This window comes from Leuresthes tenuis, unplaced genomic scaffold (genome assembly GCF_036924035.1).
Source record: "Leuresthes tenuis unplaced genomic scaffold, fLeuTen1.0.hap1 SCAF_24, whole genome shotgun sequence".
Taxonomy (NCBI): domain Eukaryota; kingdom Metazoa; phylum Chordata; class Actinopteri; order Atheriniformes; family Atherinopsidae; genus Leuresthes; species Leuresthes tenuis.
Window position 1 is genome coordinate 28,034,145 of NW_027325378.1, and position 16,513 is coordinate 28,050,657.

Below are 16,513 nucleotides of genomic sequence, written 5' to 3' on the forward strand. Positions count from 1 at the left end.
ACCTAGCTATACCCGATTATAGCTTACCATTCTACTTGGATGTCTCTGGAACAGAACTTTGCACTAATGGCGTCCTGTTCCAGAGAAAAGGGGGTGAGAGAGTAGTACTAATGTATATCAGTGTGATGCTAGACAATATGGAAAAGCGCCATCCTATGTGTACACAACAGGCAGCAGGGATAGCAAAGCTCATTCAAAAAACTGCACACATTGTCATGGGACATCAACTGCACATTCTGACCACACATAGCGTTGTGGCCTATGTGAACTCACAGACTTTTACGCTGACTGCTCTGAGACAAAGACGACTGAGCAAAATTCTCGAGGCACCAAACCTGACTTTCACTCATGAAGGCATAAACATGGCAGATCAGCTAGGAACAGGTGAGCCACATGAGTGTACGGACAGAGTGCAGAAAGAGGAGAAAGTACGACTGGACCTACAAACAGAACCGATACCAGGGGCCAGAGAACTGTACACAGACGGCTGTTGCTTCAGGGATGAACGAGAAGGACTGAAAGCAGCATATGCAGTTGTAGAAGACGTGCAAGGGGAACTGATCACACGACAAACAGAGAGACTGGAAGGACAGCAGTCAGCACAAAGAGCAGAAGTACTGGCAGTAATAGCAGCACTGAGGCTAGGGGAAGGGCAGGAAGTAAACATTTACACAGATTCAGCCTATGCAGCAGGAGCAGTACATGTGGAACTGAAACAGTGGTTGAGGGCTGGATTTCTAACCGCAACAAATAAACCCATCAGACATGAGGCAGAAATGAAAGAGCTAGCGGAGGCCCTACTACTCCCGAGCAAAGTAGCTGTTATCAAATGTAAGGGCCATGAGAAAAATGACTCACCTACAAAAAAGGGAAACGACGCAGCAGATATGGCAGCTAAAACCGCGGCAGGATATGTGGTGAAGGCGATCCTCATGTGCGCTGAGACATAGAAAGACACAGACATGACCGCACTGATAGCTGAGCAAGCTGCGGCCTCTCCACAAGAAAAGACATTATGGAAAGCGAGAGGGGCGACAGAAGTACACGGCCTCTGGAGGGGCCCAGATGGACGACCTATACTACCTCCAGGGATCAGACAGACAGCGTTGGCGGAGGCACATGGAGTGGGACATGTGGGGGTAGCTCAAATGATGAGAAATCTAGAGCACTGGTGGCATCCATACCTAAAGGACATGGCCAAACATTTTGTGGGGTCATGCGAGGAGTGTCTAAAGTACAATGTCAGATCAACAGTGAAACCACACCCTGGACGTTATCCATTGGAGGTAAAGCCAGGGAAAGAAATCATCATTGATTACACAGACATGATCACACCGGTGAAAGGGTATAGGTATATTCTGATGTGTGTGGACGCATATTCAGGATGGCCTGAAGCATGGCCTACCAAGAAAGAGGATGGTAAGTCGGTAATAAAATTTCTGATCAACCATTATATCCCCAGGTATGGATTTCCAGAAAGGATCAGGTCAGACAACGGCACTCACTTCAAAAACCAAGAGTTGCAACAGGTTGAGGCCATGCTAGGGCTAAAACACAAGTTTGGTACTGTCTACCATCCACAATCACAGGGTAAGGTTGAGAGAATGAATCAGACAGTGAAGAGCAAATTGGCTAAAATCTGTGCACAGACCAAAATGAATTGGCTAGATGCGTTGCCCTTAGCCTTAATGTCCATCAGGAGCTCTGTTAATCAGTCCACAAGGTTTACACCACATGAGCTCCAGACAGGGAGAGCTTTTCCTGGACCTCAATCTAAGTTGCCAGGAACAGGACATATTGAACAACACCTAACCCACAAAATGTATTTCCATGAACTCCAAAGTCTCGTTGCAGAATTTTCAAAGCAGGTGGCGAGTAGCAGAGGAGAGGGCCAACCAGCGCCGGCTCCAGAGGCTGAGTGGGTATTGCTGAGGGTCATCAAAAGAAAGTGGTCGGAGCCAAGGTGGACAGGGCCCTATCAGGTGACCGAGAGGACCTCCCACGCAGTCCGAGTCAAAGGGAAAGGTGATACGTGGTTCCATTGGAGCCAGTGTGCGGCAGCCGAGGAACCTCAACGCTCCCTAGCAGCGACTCACCAGGCGCTGAAAGATTTGCACACTGTACCAGCTGGTACAGAGGAAAAGACCACCAACCAACAAGGGGCAGAATAATCCCCTGGTGGCATTTTGCAGGCAGAAGTAGTACACTTCTGCCTCCTTGCAACGACATCATTTACGAGCAGGAAGGGTGTTAGACCCGGGCTCCAACTCAACCCTCATCTGGAAACGTCAGCCCTCACCCTCTTCATATTACCAGCGACTGATTTTCCTTAAAGAGCACCCGGAGTTGTGCTTCTCAGAAGAACGGGACCAGATGACGTCATCGCAGTTGAATTCGTTTATTTTGGATTTGTTATACTCATAATCGTGTTTGCTGGGGCTTTGCTTAAACTTGCTCTTACAGGTCATACCAAGTTATAATCATTGCAGTATCACTCTTATGTTATCTTTTTAATAATGTGTGCTATTTGCTAAGGAGTTGGGTAATGTTGACAAACTATAAGGTTTAAAGCTCCTCTAGGGGTAACCCCGCCTAGAGCACCCTGACGGATACGGTCTGACTTACCAAGAAAGTTTTGCTTGCTATTTTTATCATACTTGAGACACAGTGAAACATATTAGAATGTTATTGTTTGGGAGTTGGAAAATTCTCACATGTTGTGTAGCCATCACGTGCGTGATTGTCCCCCTGATCTTCTGGTTATGTGAACCCAGTCCTGCACACAAACGACCCAAACGACAAACTCAAAAACAAGATTTTTGTCTGAACCAATATGGCGGCTTGGAGTTGAATTACACAGTAGGCTCCACCACAGCGTTTCAATTCGATTTGTGCGACGTTATTAAATGCGGAGGCAATGCAGCGGGTTGGAGAGGATATGATGTTTATCTCTGTGCTGACTCCTTTGTAAGTGAAGATTGCGCAAGGCGCCGAACGCCAGGTGGCTCCACGTGGTGGAAGCGTCTGTGCCACTCGTGGGGTCAGGCGGTGGGTTATACAGGGCCATGGACGCCCACTTATACGTATGGGAATGCAACCAAAGCTGCGAAAGTCGCCTTAGCCAGAGAAGGATGGGTTAATGATAAGCAAGGTCTGAACCCTCTCATGTTATCAATTGATAAAATGACAGGCGGATTTCACCCGGAAGGGCAAAATCATGACAAAACAGTGTATTTCATTCTCGGGGTGGAGACCTCAGGTAATGACCCTCAGGCTTTTGTAAAAGTCAATTTCATCACACCACCAGTCAATTTAACTAGCACCCCTTCGCCAGACACAACTGTAAACCCACCAGTTGGACAGGATAAGAAACTGGCCGAATCGGTAATCCAAGACAGTAATTCTAAGTTTAAGGTAATTGACTTTTCTCAACTGAAACCCGCAGATGTAGTGCGTATGGCCACTGGCGTCTCAGAGGAAAATTTATGGCTATCTTGGGTAGCTCAAACTGCTCAGGAAAATAGTAAAGGAGATTGCGTGGCCTGTGCGTCTGCGCGCCCTAAACTGGTTACCGTCCCAGCTCCTCTAATTACTAATGACACATCAGGGTATCAATGTATGATGAATCTCACTTGGGGCAGAGATACAAGCTGCCAGACTCTGGGCAGTCTTTTCCCACCAATTAGCAACAAGACTATAGTTGGCCCATTTACGCCAGAGAAGGGTAATGGTTCGTATGTGTGCTTTAACATTACAACCCCGCGCTGCAGGGTTAATCATACCAAGCCATCACCCGATGTTCAGTTAGGCGCTATAGATCCCTCATGGTGTCGGGGGATGAGGCCAGGTAATGAATTAGGAGGGTGGGCGAGAGCAGGATTGTATTTCTATTGTGGTCAACCTAAATTACATGTCAGGGTCCCACCTCACAGCAGGGGGGTTTGCGCGATGGTCAGATTACGTACTCCTCTTATCCTGTTAGGAGATAGGTTAAGACATTTACATGGGGAACGGGACAGCAGTGCGGCTTTGACTCGCCGACGACGTCGCCATATTCTTACACGGCGCAGCACACACAATTTTGATTTATCAGTTGATAACCCCACCTACGTGGATGCTATAGGAGTACCACGTGGAGTTCCTAACGAATTTAAATTGGCGGATCAAGTTGCGGCAGGATTCGAGAATATTCCTATTATAGCGGCCTTCTTTCCGGTGACTCCGAATAAAAATGTGGATCGGATTAATTATGTACATTATAACGTGTTGCGACTGACCAATTTGACCAGGGATGCTGTTGCAGGTTTGGCAGAACAGACCGCTCCCACCTCGCTCATGGCGGTGCAAAATAGGATGGCCTTAGACATGTTGTTAGCGGAAAAAGGTGGTGTTTGTGCCATGTTTGGTGATATGTGTTGCACATTTATCCCCAATAATACGGCTCCAGATGGTTCGGTATCGAAAGCCCTACAAGGTTTGCGCACGCTCTCTAAAACAATGCATGAACACTCGGGGATTGACAATCCGCTGGATGAATGGCTGACCAAGGTGTTTGGGAAATGGAAGACTCTGATAATGTCACTTTTTGTATCTCTTGCTATATTCGTCGCTATTTTGGTGACTTGTGGTTGCTGCTGTATCCCATGTATTCGTTCACTTGCCATTAGACTTATAACTACCACTATAGAGGGGAAGGCTCCCTCCCCTTTGGTAATGCCACTGCTGAACCCTCCCGATCCTGATATAGATGAAGATGATATCATCAGAATGTCGGAGATTGTGTGATCATCTTGTTGTTATCAAAAGGGGGCGTGGGGTTTTTCAATTTATTTTTAGTCATGTATTGTTACTCAGCCATTTGTGTGATCTCTTAATAGAGATCAAAAGGGGGTATTGTGAGTGAGGATAGCTGTATAAGGTGATATCCTGTATAACTGGCTTGCTCATTTCTGTGCTTGCACAGCAGCCTGATAAGGAAATATCTCTGAGAACAACATGTTGTAAAACTAGGACCGCACCCACAACGGTCTTCTGAAAGTAACGCCTTATACCAGTACACACACGCACACACATAGAGGAAGAGATAAGATATTGACGCACACACATCTCATAAGGCGGAGACTGAACTCAAGTCTATATAACATCACACCCCTAGACAAAGACAGAGCTTTTCCGTACTTTGTGCTGTTCGCATGCATTGTACTGAACTGCTCTCCGCACTTTGCAAACTGCGCAAATAAAACTGTGTTGATTCTTATATCGTCTCCTCTGTCTTCCTCCTTCACTGCATCAACGGACTCGGAAAGAGGTACAGGTTGACCTCAACAAAACACAGTGAATTGAAAAGAACTAAGGGGAGGGGATGGATGTATACTGGAATTATTCAAATAGTCTAGGTTTGTTACTATCTGAATTTAAAGGCTAACGGCTTGGGTTAATTTATCATTTTAACTGTGAATTCTCTCAACACCCACTGCATACCGTCTGAAATCTAAGAAAAGGATAGATCTTAATGTTAAGGCAGCTCCGAACCACAGGTAAAGCCAGCAGATCCAACTGCGTCTCTCCCGGTTACACATCTCGTGGCCTTCTATAGCCAGCACATGGGGCACCAACAATATATAAATAAATAACGGACACACGTAGCGTGATGTGATGTTTATGTATTTAGCAGACGCTTTTATCCAAAGCGACTTACAAATCAAGATATAACAGCTATATATAAAGCTAACAATAAACTACATAGAAGAAACCCAGGAGTCCGACTCTGTCAGAGGGGACAGAGTAGAGATAGGGTGCAGGCATAGAAGGAAGTGCAGAAAGATAAAGTGCAGAGATAGAGGGGGTAGGTAAGTACAAGGTAAGTGCTGGGATAGGAGATGCTCTCTGAAGAGCTGGGTTTTCAGGAGCTTCTTGAAGATAGACAGGGACTGTTCTGGTAGCGCTCGGTAGGTCATTCCACCATCGTGGGACGACACATGAACAGAGTTTGGATTGTCTTAGGCGTGGTGTAGGAGCTGCTAGACGACAATCCTGGGACCAACGGAGGGACCGAGTTGTGACAGAAGCCTTTGCAAGAGCATTCAAGTAGATGGGAGCCGTTCCATTAAGCACTTTGTAGCTAACATCAGTGACTTGAATTTGATGCGGGCGGCTAAGGGCAGCCAGAGGAGTTCAATGAACAGAGGGGTGACGTGTGTTCTTTTAGGCTGAAATCAAATATAAGGATTTATCCGAAAGTTCTCACTATCTGAATAAGCCTTATTTAATCTCGTTTTGGGCACCACCTTCAATCGAAAGTAAAAGACAGAATCTTACGATTCTGGTATGTTAAATTAATAATCAATTATGAATTAATAATTAATTCCAGTCTCATATAGTCGCTACTCGTGAATTCTCGTTTTGTTGGACTCACACATACGTAAAGAACACATATACAAAAAACGGTTGATTTTATATATGTATATATATGAACTTGTTAGAAAAATTCTCTTAAAAATTAGGCTCAGAGTCGCTGGATACGATTAACACAAAACATTTATTTCTTGCAAGAAAGAGACAAGTCCACACAACCTGTCAGGAAGATGGCTCAGAGTTGTCTCCCCGACAAAATGGTGCTCCAGCTATTTATGTTGTTTATGCTTGCTGATCACACAATGTTATGAGAAAAGGCGCTTTTCTCACCATTCATTATTATGGGAAGGAACATTCAATGTTATGGGAAAAGGCATTTCTCACCAGTTAATATTATGGGAAAGACTAGTACAAGAGTCAAAACACTTTTGCTTGAATCACAGAAGAGGAAAAGATGGAGGGACTCTTCTGTCATAGTATAACTATATAATTTTTCCAACAGAACCATTTATTTAAATGATATGACCAAAGAGATGAACCTTAAGACAACAGGAGAAATGCTTCGAATATGGATGCTCATATAAGAAACACTTAGTGAATTGAAAAGAAAGGATGGGGAAGGGATGGATGGATACCGGAGTCATTCAAATGTAGGTTTGTTACTATTTGAATTCAAAGACTAACAGCTTGGGTTAATTTATCATTTTAACAGCAAATTCTCTCGACACCCACCGCATACCGTCTGAAATGTAAGAACAGCACAGATCTTACTGTCAGCTCCGAACCACAGGTAAAGCCAGGGGGTCCAACTGGGTCTCTCTCGGTTCCGCGTCTCACGGCCTTCGTCGTGGTTGCCTTTCGAGGACTGAACTGGTCGCTCTCCCACGCCGTAGGGCTTCTGGTAGCTCGGAAGACAAACGGGGTGGTGTGTCGGAATTTACAGCAAAATAATGATGAAATTGTCCAAGGGTGGAGTTGGTTTTGGTTGCTGACCAACTCTGATGAGGTGAACTTAAATTCACCAAAGATTGACAAAAAGGTTGACAACCTTAACGGTGGCTTTCTTGGTGAGCAAATAGGTGAGGAAGCTGCAGCAGCAGAGTTTAAAACGCATTATGGAAAGGAGACGGGATGATGGTCGAACAAAAACGCAAAACGCATCTTTCTACTACATTCTTCTCTTTCTGTCTTTGTTCGGACCTTCTTCTTCCATCTCATCTTCCTCTCCTGCCATTTTCAAAGACTCTCCGCCAGACTCTCATTCCATCAATCTTAAAACTCTCTGCTCTTCATCTTCTCATTTGATCTGGACTCCAGAGCTCTTTTCTGGACTCTTCTGGACTGCTGAACAGACTCGCGGTTTCCGGAGTTTGATTCGCGGAGGCGGGGCATGACGTAGGCTTACGCTACACTTTCAGCCAATGGTATGCCTGAAACTGTTGTGATGTCTGCCTGGGCATGTTTTGTAAGACGAACTGCAACGAGGGTGCCTCAAATCAACTCGACTCCTGCATTCCTCCGTCTCATAAACATCTGTTATATAAGGATATCAAAAAATATTTCACTGAGAACCTGAAAGAACTTGCACTAAGATATAAAGCACATTTAATACAGTTTCAAGATTCAGCTAAAAGTGGATCTGAGGGAGGTCATTACGAGAGGTCCCATGAGGCATCTGCTCCTGGCAGAGTCATGGCAACTGTCACTATTCGTTTACTTTGACCCAGATAAGATCAGAATTTCCTGTTCTGGTTTTCTCCAATACGCTCTTGACAGGGTTCGTTGTTTGTTCAGCTTAGTTAGCATTAAGCTATTAATACATTCACCTAAATTTATGGCACAGGTCTGTGGAAAGAGGGGCTGAGAAACTCCCCCAAAATGCTTTCATGGGGCCATAGGTTGGTGTAAATTTCTCTTCTTTGATGTAGAAATCCCCCATCTGGTATCTCCACACTGACCATCCCCACAAAAGAATGTTGGAGTCATTTAAAGTTTTAAGTTTGTATTAAATTCCACACTTGAGTTCGCTACAGTGTTCTGTGTCTGAGTTTCCCTCCCAGGTGTATTACGGTACACCTTCCATGCAGACCTAAAATTTTTCCCTGACCTGGTTAAATGTGCCTCATCCCCCTTAAGGATCTTTTTTAACTCTCCTGTTCGTTTACAACGGTTCTAAAGGTGGGGAGTTAGGTTGGGGTCTCAACCCGCCTGTAGCTCCCGAGTTGTTATAAACTGGTGGTTCTGTCAATGTTGAGGGAGGATCTGGATGCCCCCTCTTAGAAACCGCATTTACATCTTCTTCATCTATTTGCGTCAACAGCTCTTTTTGTTGCTTATTTTTTCTCTTTCTCTGATTTCCTGCAGTGTGCCTCAGTTTTTTTTTATTATAATTATTTTTACAGCCTGCTATCGTTCACTAATTCTGTGCATTTTACTACATCGAAACCTCCTTCAAAAACCAAATTTCTTCTCCCATCTGTCTAAGTTTCTCATATTATCTGGGTTTTTCTGAAACATCATTTTAGCACTCCCACCGGTTAGCTTTGAAACAGGTATTTCCCATATTTTTTCTCTCGCAGCTAATCAATTTTTAATAGTTAAACTGAGTAACTAGTTAATGAAATGCTACTTCTGTCTTTATGTCACCAGCAACAACAGTACAACTAGACCGTAAGGTTTGCAGCAGCTGTTTCACCACAGCTTCAACCCAATCTGAACTAGTCAGTGAAACATTACCCCTGTCATTACACAAACAACAACACAGATAGACCACCAGCAGCTTTTTCACAATTTTATACATACATAGCAAACATAACACCACTGCAGCAAACAACCAAACAAATTATTCACACAAAACATTTATTTCTTGCAAGAAAGAGACAAGTCCGCACAACCTGTCAGGAAGCTGGCTCAGAGTTGTCTGACTAACAAAATGGTGCTATTGCTATTTATATAGTTTATATTTGTTGGCCACACAATGTTATGGGAAAAGTCAAAAACAATTTCACTCGCTACACAGTGTTATGAGAACCAAAAGGTAGGAGGAAGCCTCACCCCATCACATAAACCTTTATTCTTTCAGCTTTTCTCATAGTACAACTGCATAATTTTTCTAACACAATCCTTCCCACTATTTCAGCTGATCAATCACCAAGTACAGCAACTTTAGAAATGTCTTCAGGACCTGATTTGGGTTTAGATTGTTTCTGTCCTGTCAATCTCTCTGAGCTAACAACTACCATAGCCTTAGCTATGGTAGTAGTATGGTAACATAGTAGTAGTATGGTAACAATGTGGATTTCAGACGCAATCCCAACCAGACAAGACTCTTGTAGATTTAAGCGTTTTTCTCTTAATTGACACTTTCATATTGGATTTGATCAATCTGTCTTTGTTGACAGTATATATACCTCATACCTTACCTCATAAATCAGTTATTTAGACTACAAGCCTCTCTGAAAGACAAAAAGACCTGGATGACTGAATTTTCTGCTTCTAAATTCAGACAAAACTGAAATTGTTATCTTTGAACCCGAGCGCTTCGGGACGAAACTGTCTAACTATGTAATTACTCTATTTGACATTTCCCTGGCTTTTAGAATTAAATACAGGATAGAATTGAAAGCCACTCAGCAGAAGTCTCAGTAATGATGCGTCTTTGAGTCCTTAATTTCAGGGGCATTTGATCAGAAGGATGTCACGAGTCTCCAGGTTCAGGTGTTTTTTTCCCCTTTTATGTCATTTTCCCTTTTCCCTCGTGTGTGCTTGTATTGCCTCCCCCTGCTGTGTTTGTGGTTCAATCTCAGTGAATCTCAGGTGTGGCTGCCTTTGTACTTCAGCAGGTTCTCCTGGCATAGCTCTCTCCCATCAAGCTCATCAGTTCCTGCAGCATATATGCTCCAGTCTCAGCGCTAGATTGTTGTAATACCTCTGTGGTACAATCGGCCACCCTAAGTCTCCTGAATATCCTGTTTATCTCAAATCCTGATCTAACCGAATTTCTCTTTGGTTCTTTGAAGAACTCACAACTGGAAAACTGTTTGCCACATATCTGGGTATCCCTGCTGTCAGCGTTTGGAGAATTGCACCATTTGTCGAGCCACACCTGCACTCACCTGCTCAGAGGACCAACCTCTAGAAATACCTGCCTGACATTTTTCAGCCCCATGGACTTGGAAAGCTTACCTGTCTGCCTGCCTCGCTAATACTCGTCCCTGTATTCTGCTCCGGGGATCCTCAAACCAACAAAGAACTCAGTTAAGATTCATTGATAGTCTTTAGAGCATGACATCATTGTCAATAAACCTGTCTGGATTTTATCTCCAGCGTTTCAGTCTGCTTTTTGGGTCCAAAACACCGCCTTGTGAAAATCCTCAAGTGGTCTCCAATTCAGTGACAAAGGATAAAATGTCGGTACAATCATTTAAAAAGACACCAGGAGGACGGTTGATTAACACACATTAGAATGTATTAGTAGACCCAATCTTCATAGTTTAAGACTGGAAGGAGATGATTTCTGTGTGCATCCCTCTGGATGTGTATGTGTCCCGATACATAGCAGCAAGTCCTCCATCGCGGTGACCCAAACGGGGAACCCCAACAGTGGAGCAGCCAGGAGGGCAGAGTTAATTAAGGTCCCTCTGCTGTGTATCTGTGTAGTGTTGTCAGGTGGGAAATGTAGTATTATCGTACCAGAGACATAAAATTGTCATATTTTGAGGGAAATTATCGGACACCCGTCATAACCAAAATAACAAGTCTATTGCTGCACGATAGTCATTCTACTGTTGAATAGCGTCTAACAGGCAGTCACGGCTTTGCGTCAGTATGGAATGAATTCATCAGCAGCCTCACAGTTGCGTTAGGCTTAATGTCGCCCGTAAACAATGATGACCGGCTGTGCTTCTTCGTTTATTTTCCTCACGCAGTGGATTATTCAGCCAATCATGGCCATTGTTCTGAGGCAAATGCATGCACGTCACTCGTAGCTCACATAGAAAAGCATGATTGGCTTGAAACTTGTCACATGGAAATGGATACCCTCAGGGTTCACAAAAAAAATCCGACAGTTGCGACAGGCTGATTACAACCGTTTACAACCACACATTCCCGGAATGGTCAAATTATCATATATTTGGCCTTTTTTGGGAGTATTGATCGTACATCGTACACAGGGCAAAATTATCGTACAAATACGATAATTATCGTACACCTGGCGACACTGTGTCTGTGAGACGTTTTCTCTGGTGAAAAGCTCATTGAGAGAGAATGATTTCTTGGTTATAGAACGAGTGTTCAGCAGGGAAATCCGACTAGATGACGAAAGCCTAGATTTCACATTAACTGTCCGCAGCCGGACTGATGGTAAACGCTTTGCGTGGTCATGTGAATAACTGGTCACAAATATCGGGGCTGCTACCTATAATCTAATCGAGAGAACCTCGACCAGGAAGCTCGCCTTGTTTCTCTTTTCGCCATGACTGTGGACTCAAGAACAGTCTGGTAGTGGCCAAGCCAAGATCAGGCACTATTTTTTATACACCAAATTTACGGTGATATAAGCTAGTCCTTTTTAATAATTCAGTGTGTTTGAATTTGCTTTTTGTCTTTGCTCTGTCGCCTTACTGTAACAAGGCTCCTGGTGGACTCGAGTGTAACTTTTCCTAATGTCCAAAAAATTGATCATTCTAAATTGACCCAAAGAGTGACTGTATGGAAAAATGGAATGAAGTGTAATAAGGTATGGTATGTGGCAGTTCTAATCAAACATTTAGCATTTACACTGTTAATAGCACTGTTAAGTGCCTTGAGATTGCAATTGTTGTAATCTGGCGCTATATAAATAAAATTGAATTGAATCGAATAGTTACATGTACATTTTTATTTGCACTGCCTTTTGCAAATCCTGATTACATCTTTCTATAGAAAGATTATTAAGTTGTAACCTAATAATCTTGGGACCACCTGTAAATATAGTTCTATCTTTTATTCTTAATGTTAATTTTTTTCCTATAATGTTATTTTTAGATACTATTTTTATCGGTTGCATTGTGACTACCCTATTGCTTCGTGCTGTGACGAAACAATTTCCGATCTCTCTATCTATCTATGTATCTGTCATTACTCACATAAGACTCAGCAGGAGCACAGTCTGGTTGTGGTAACTTCCCCTGTTTATCATACAGGTTTGACTGGTTTGAAAGAATATCATGATAACGGTTTTCAATAGAAGAGAAATGGAGGAGAATGTCTGTTGTTTTTAACGGGTTATATGACACAAGGTGACAGGGGTAACAATGTGTCATTTCCTGAGCCCTGATGAAGGTTTTTTCCTGTTCAAAGGGAAGCTTTTTCTTCCATAGTTGCCTTGTTCCCACTCGGGATGGAGGATCGGATTGAAGTGAAGTTTCAGTGCAATCCGTTGATTTCCTTATCTAACTTTTTTTATTGGCTCTGTAGGAATTGGACCAATTTGTATTTCAATTAATTGAATTTGATTGGATTATGATTGGATTGCATTTAATTGTATTCGAATTGGCTTGAATTGGACTGTATCTTTGAAGTGCCTTGAGATGACATTGTTGTGATTTAGTGCTTTATAAACAAAGCTGAACTGAAATTAGTTGAATTGAATTTGGTAGGACATGATGGACTAACACATTTCATTTTGTGTTATCACAGCCATATACAGATTGTCAGGTTAACCACCTTCATAGCAGGAGCAAAGCGAGGTAGCTTCTCCTCTTCTTTGTCCTGACTTCCCACTTCATCTTTTCCCCACAAAGCATGAAAAAACCCACTAAAAACTCAAACTGAAATATCACTAAAAAAAGCTGCCTACTGTATATCTTTATAAATGACAGTTTATTTTAGAGTGCTTTAAACATGTCCGAGTGGCAAAAGGCCTTAGGGCAGAACCAGTGAGTCTGGGCAGCCTGTAGCTCAGTAAAAGCAGTCAACTGCTGAGCAGGTTGGTGGCTTGATTCCTGGACTCCGTGGACCACATTTTGAAGCGTCCTTCGACAAGACACTAACAAGACACATTTCGGAATAAACTGAATAAAGAAAACAGACAACATAATGTCAATAATTAGCAGTAGTGCTGGAAACAAACATGCTAAAGGCATACAGTTATGCACTAAAGGTTTACACCACTTGTTTCTGCAGTGAAGATGATAAATGAGCAGACACCTTCAAATACTCGTTACTCTGTGTGTTAAAACAACCCCTGCTTATTTCACAACATTACATGGAAGACTGACTGCAGCAGAAAAACAGGAACTTACTCAACAGCCAAAGCAGAAGTAACGTGACATTAATATATCACTGCAGAAAGTCTTGATTGTGATGGGGGTGTTTGTCTGTAAAACATCTGACTTCTCAGTGGAAGATTTCAGCCTCTAAATTTACTATCTACATACTTCCAACAGAAGATATAGAAACTGTTTTAGATTGCAAATGCACATTTGTTATGTTCATATAAGTACTTTTTAGCATCAGTTATTTAGAAATTGCTTTCCATTTTGATTTGCTCTCCTTGTACAGGTGAAACAGTCTAATAATCTAACATAAATCCAGCCTCTCTAAAAAGGTTTGTTTGACTTAGTGCACACCTCAGCTACCATATAGTATGTTTATCTACTTTTACTCTGCATTTGAAAATGCTCTTCATGTTAAAGAATAGTTTTTACATTACCTGTTGGCTATGCCAAAGTGAGGGCAGCACAGTGGGTTGCTGGTTTGTATATGTCTTGTCCATGTGTTACAGGTTTAGGCAAGCATAACTCTTGATTAAAGAGGTGCTCCAGTGACCAAATATGCATACTGAATATTGTGGAGGATAGACAACTGGTGAGTGACATTGAATTGAGAATGATCAAAACTGAAACAACAGAGACTGATGTGGCTGATATCATACTCGGGTAACAAAATCACATTTCTTACTTTTACCTGAGGTACTTTTACCTTTTAACTTTCCTTTCACGATCCTAAGGTAAAAATAAAATTGTTCACAAGATAAGATTCCGTTAAAATGTAGCAGTGACATATATTAGCACCATTATAACAACACCATAACTCAATTTGAGCCACTAAAATGTCTCTGGGAATTACAAGAGCATTAGTAAATAGTTTATTTAACTGAAAACTGGAAGCTGCAGGCAGTGTGGCAACATTCAGCAAAGTTGTATGAATAATAATAATAATAATAAAAAATAATATTTTCAACAAACTGGAAGAATAATAGATCCTGACAGATACAGTCCCCTTAAAATCATTTCTCTTTCAGCAGAGCTGAGTTGAATTCATGCACAGCAGATTTATTCTCTCTCATACACTGAGGCTCCCACAGTGGTTCTCTGAATCCTGCTAAATTTACACTGACATATCAAAGTTTACTGTTTCACAGCAGAAAATTTGTTTGGAAATTTCTATTATGAATTGTGAACCCTGAAGAGAGTTGTGACTCATTTGCTTCTCCACATGCCATCTGGAAGACTAACAAGTATGTGATGACTTGTGTGTCTTATCAGTCCTCACCACACATGAAGTTTTAAGTGTCTCCTCTCTGGGAAACTGGGACCAGAGCCATTTCCCACGAAACAACCAATGCTGGCTGATAATTCTGAAGGAAACTTTTTTCTGTATTTATGTAAAATAATCAAAACATTTTTTGTCATGATTTTAGTTTTTGTTTCCATGTTTGGTTTCTGTTTAGTCATTAGTTTAACCATAACCTGTTTAGTCATTAGTTTAACCATAGTTTTCTCATGTCACGTCTGTTAGTTTCGTTATGTGTTAAGTCATTAGTTTTTTCCACGTTTCCCCTCAGTGTACCGAGAGGTACAACCGTGCAGCCCTGGAGGATATCTTTGGGCTGGAGTCTGCACGTATGGCTGCCGGGGGCGCCTCTTTCCTCGATCCTCCCAAGTCACGGCCTGCAGCCGCACCAGTCCCTGCCCCAGAGGGGGTCTAGCTGGGTCCACCTTCTCCTGTTCCTGAGGTGGCTCTGCTGAGCGCACCTCTTCCTGCTTCTGATTCAGAGGGGGCCCAGGGTGGCTCGCCTCCTCATCGCTGGAAGTCTGACCGTCTTCGGCTCCTGCTCCCATGTCGCCTGGCCGTCCGCCAGATCGTTTCCGGCTCCTGCTCAAGTTAAGTTAAGTTAAGTCAAAGTTAAGTTTTTGTAATCCGACTCAGGCGTGTCTTGTGGTGTTTTTTTTGTATTTAAATAAATCAAGTTTTACTTTGAATATCTGCATCCAGGTCCTAAACCTCCACCACGCCACAGTGTACCTTACCCCATCTGACATTTCTGTTGCATTGTTTCACTGATTATTCCTGTAGTCAGAGGCTTATTGTTTTTTTTTCTACCTTTCTTCTACGTCATAAGATATAGCAGCTTTGACTGCTCTACTTGACTCTGTGGATCTGTTCCCATTCAAATGGGATTTTTCCTGTTTCAACTGAGTAATTTTTTGACAGACTAGAAATGTATATAAGGGTACAAAACACCCACACACAAACTGAGGGGTGTCATGTATGCAGTGAAGAGTGTGTGGACCTCTGTAGAAGAGACCAAACAACAGCTCCACAAGCACATGGCACAGCATAGGAGAGCCATCTCTTCAGATCCAGACCCAGCAGTGCACCAACATCTGAAGGAAAGGGGACTCTCTGAGGACAGTAAAGTCCACATTCTGAACAGAGAAGACGGATGATTTGAGAGAGGAGTCAAAGAAGCCATTTACGTTAAACTGGAAACACCATCTTTGAACAGAGGACTGGTCTCAGGTAGCACCTTCCCAGCACCTACAGAGCAGCATTGTCTCTCCTCCGCAGGCAGTTTCAAAATCATTCACACCTTGGACCCTGTGACCAAAACTCGCCCTTTCAGGCAGGTATACAATTCAGAGGTGTTCGTGACTAATGACATGCACATTGGTCAGGGGGTTCAGTGACACGTGACTGTAACGACCCTCTCTGCTTACAAGCTGATACTCCCCACCATCTAGTTCAGAACTGAGGAAGCCTTTCGGATGAGAGCTGAAACATCTTCAAGATCCAAAAAGAATTCCAGTTACCCTTATTCAGCTCTTTTAATGGCTTTTAATGTAAAACAGTAGTTCAGCAAGTTTTCAGTAACAAGTTAAATGATTGATGA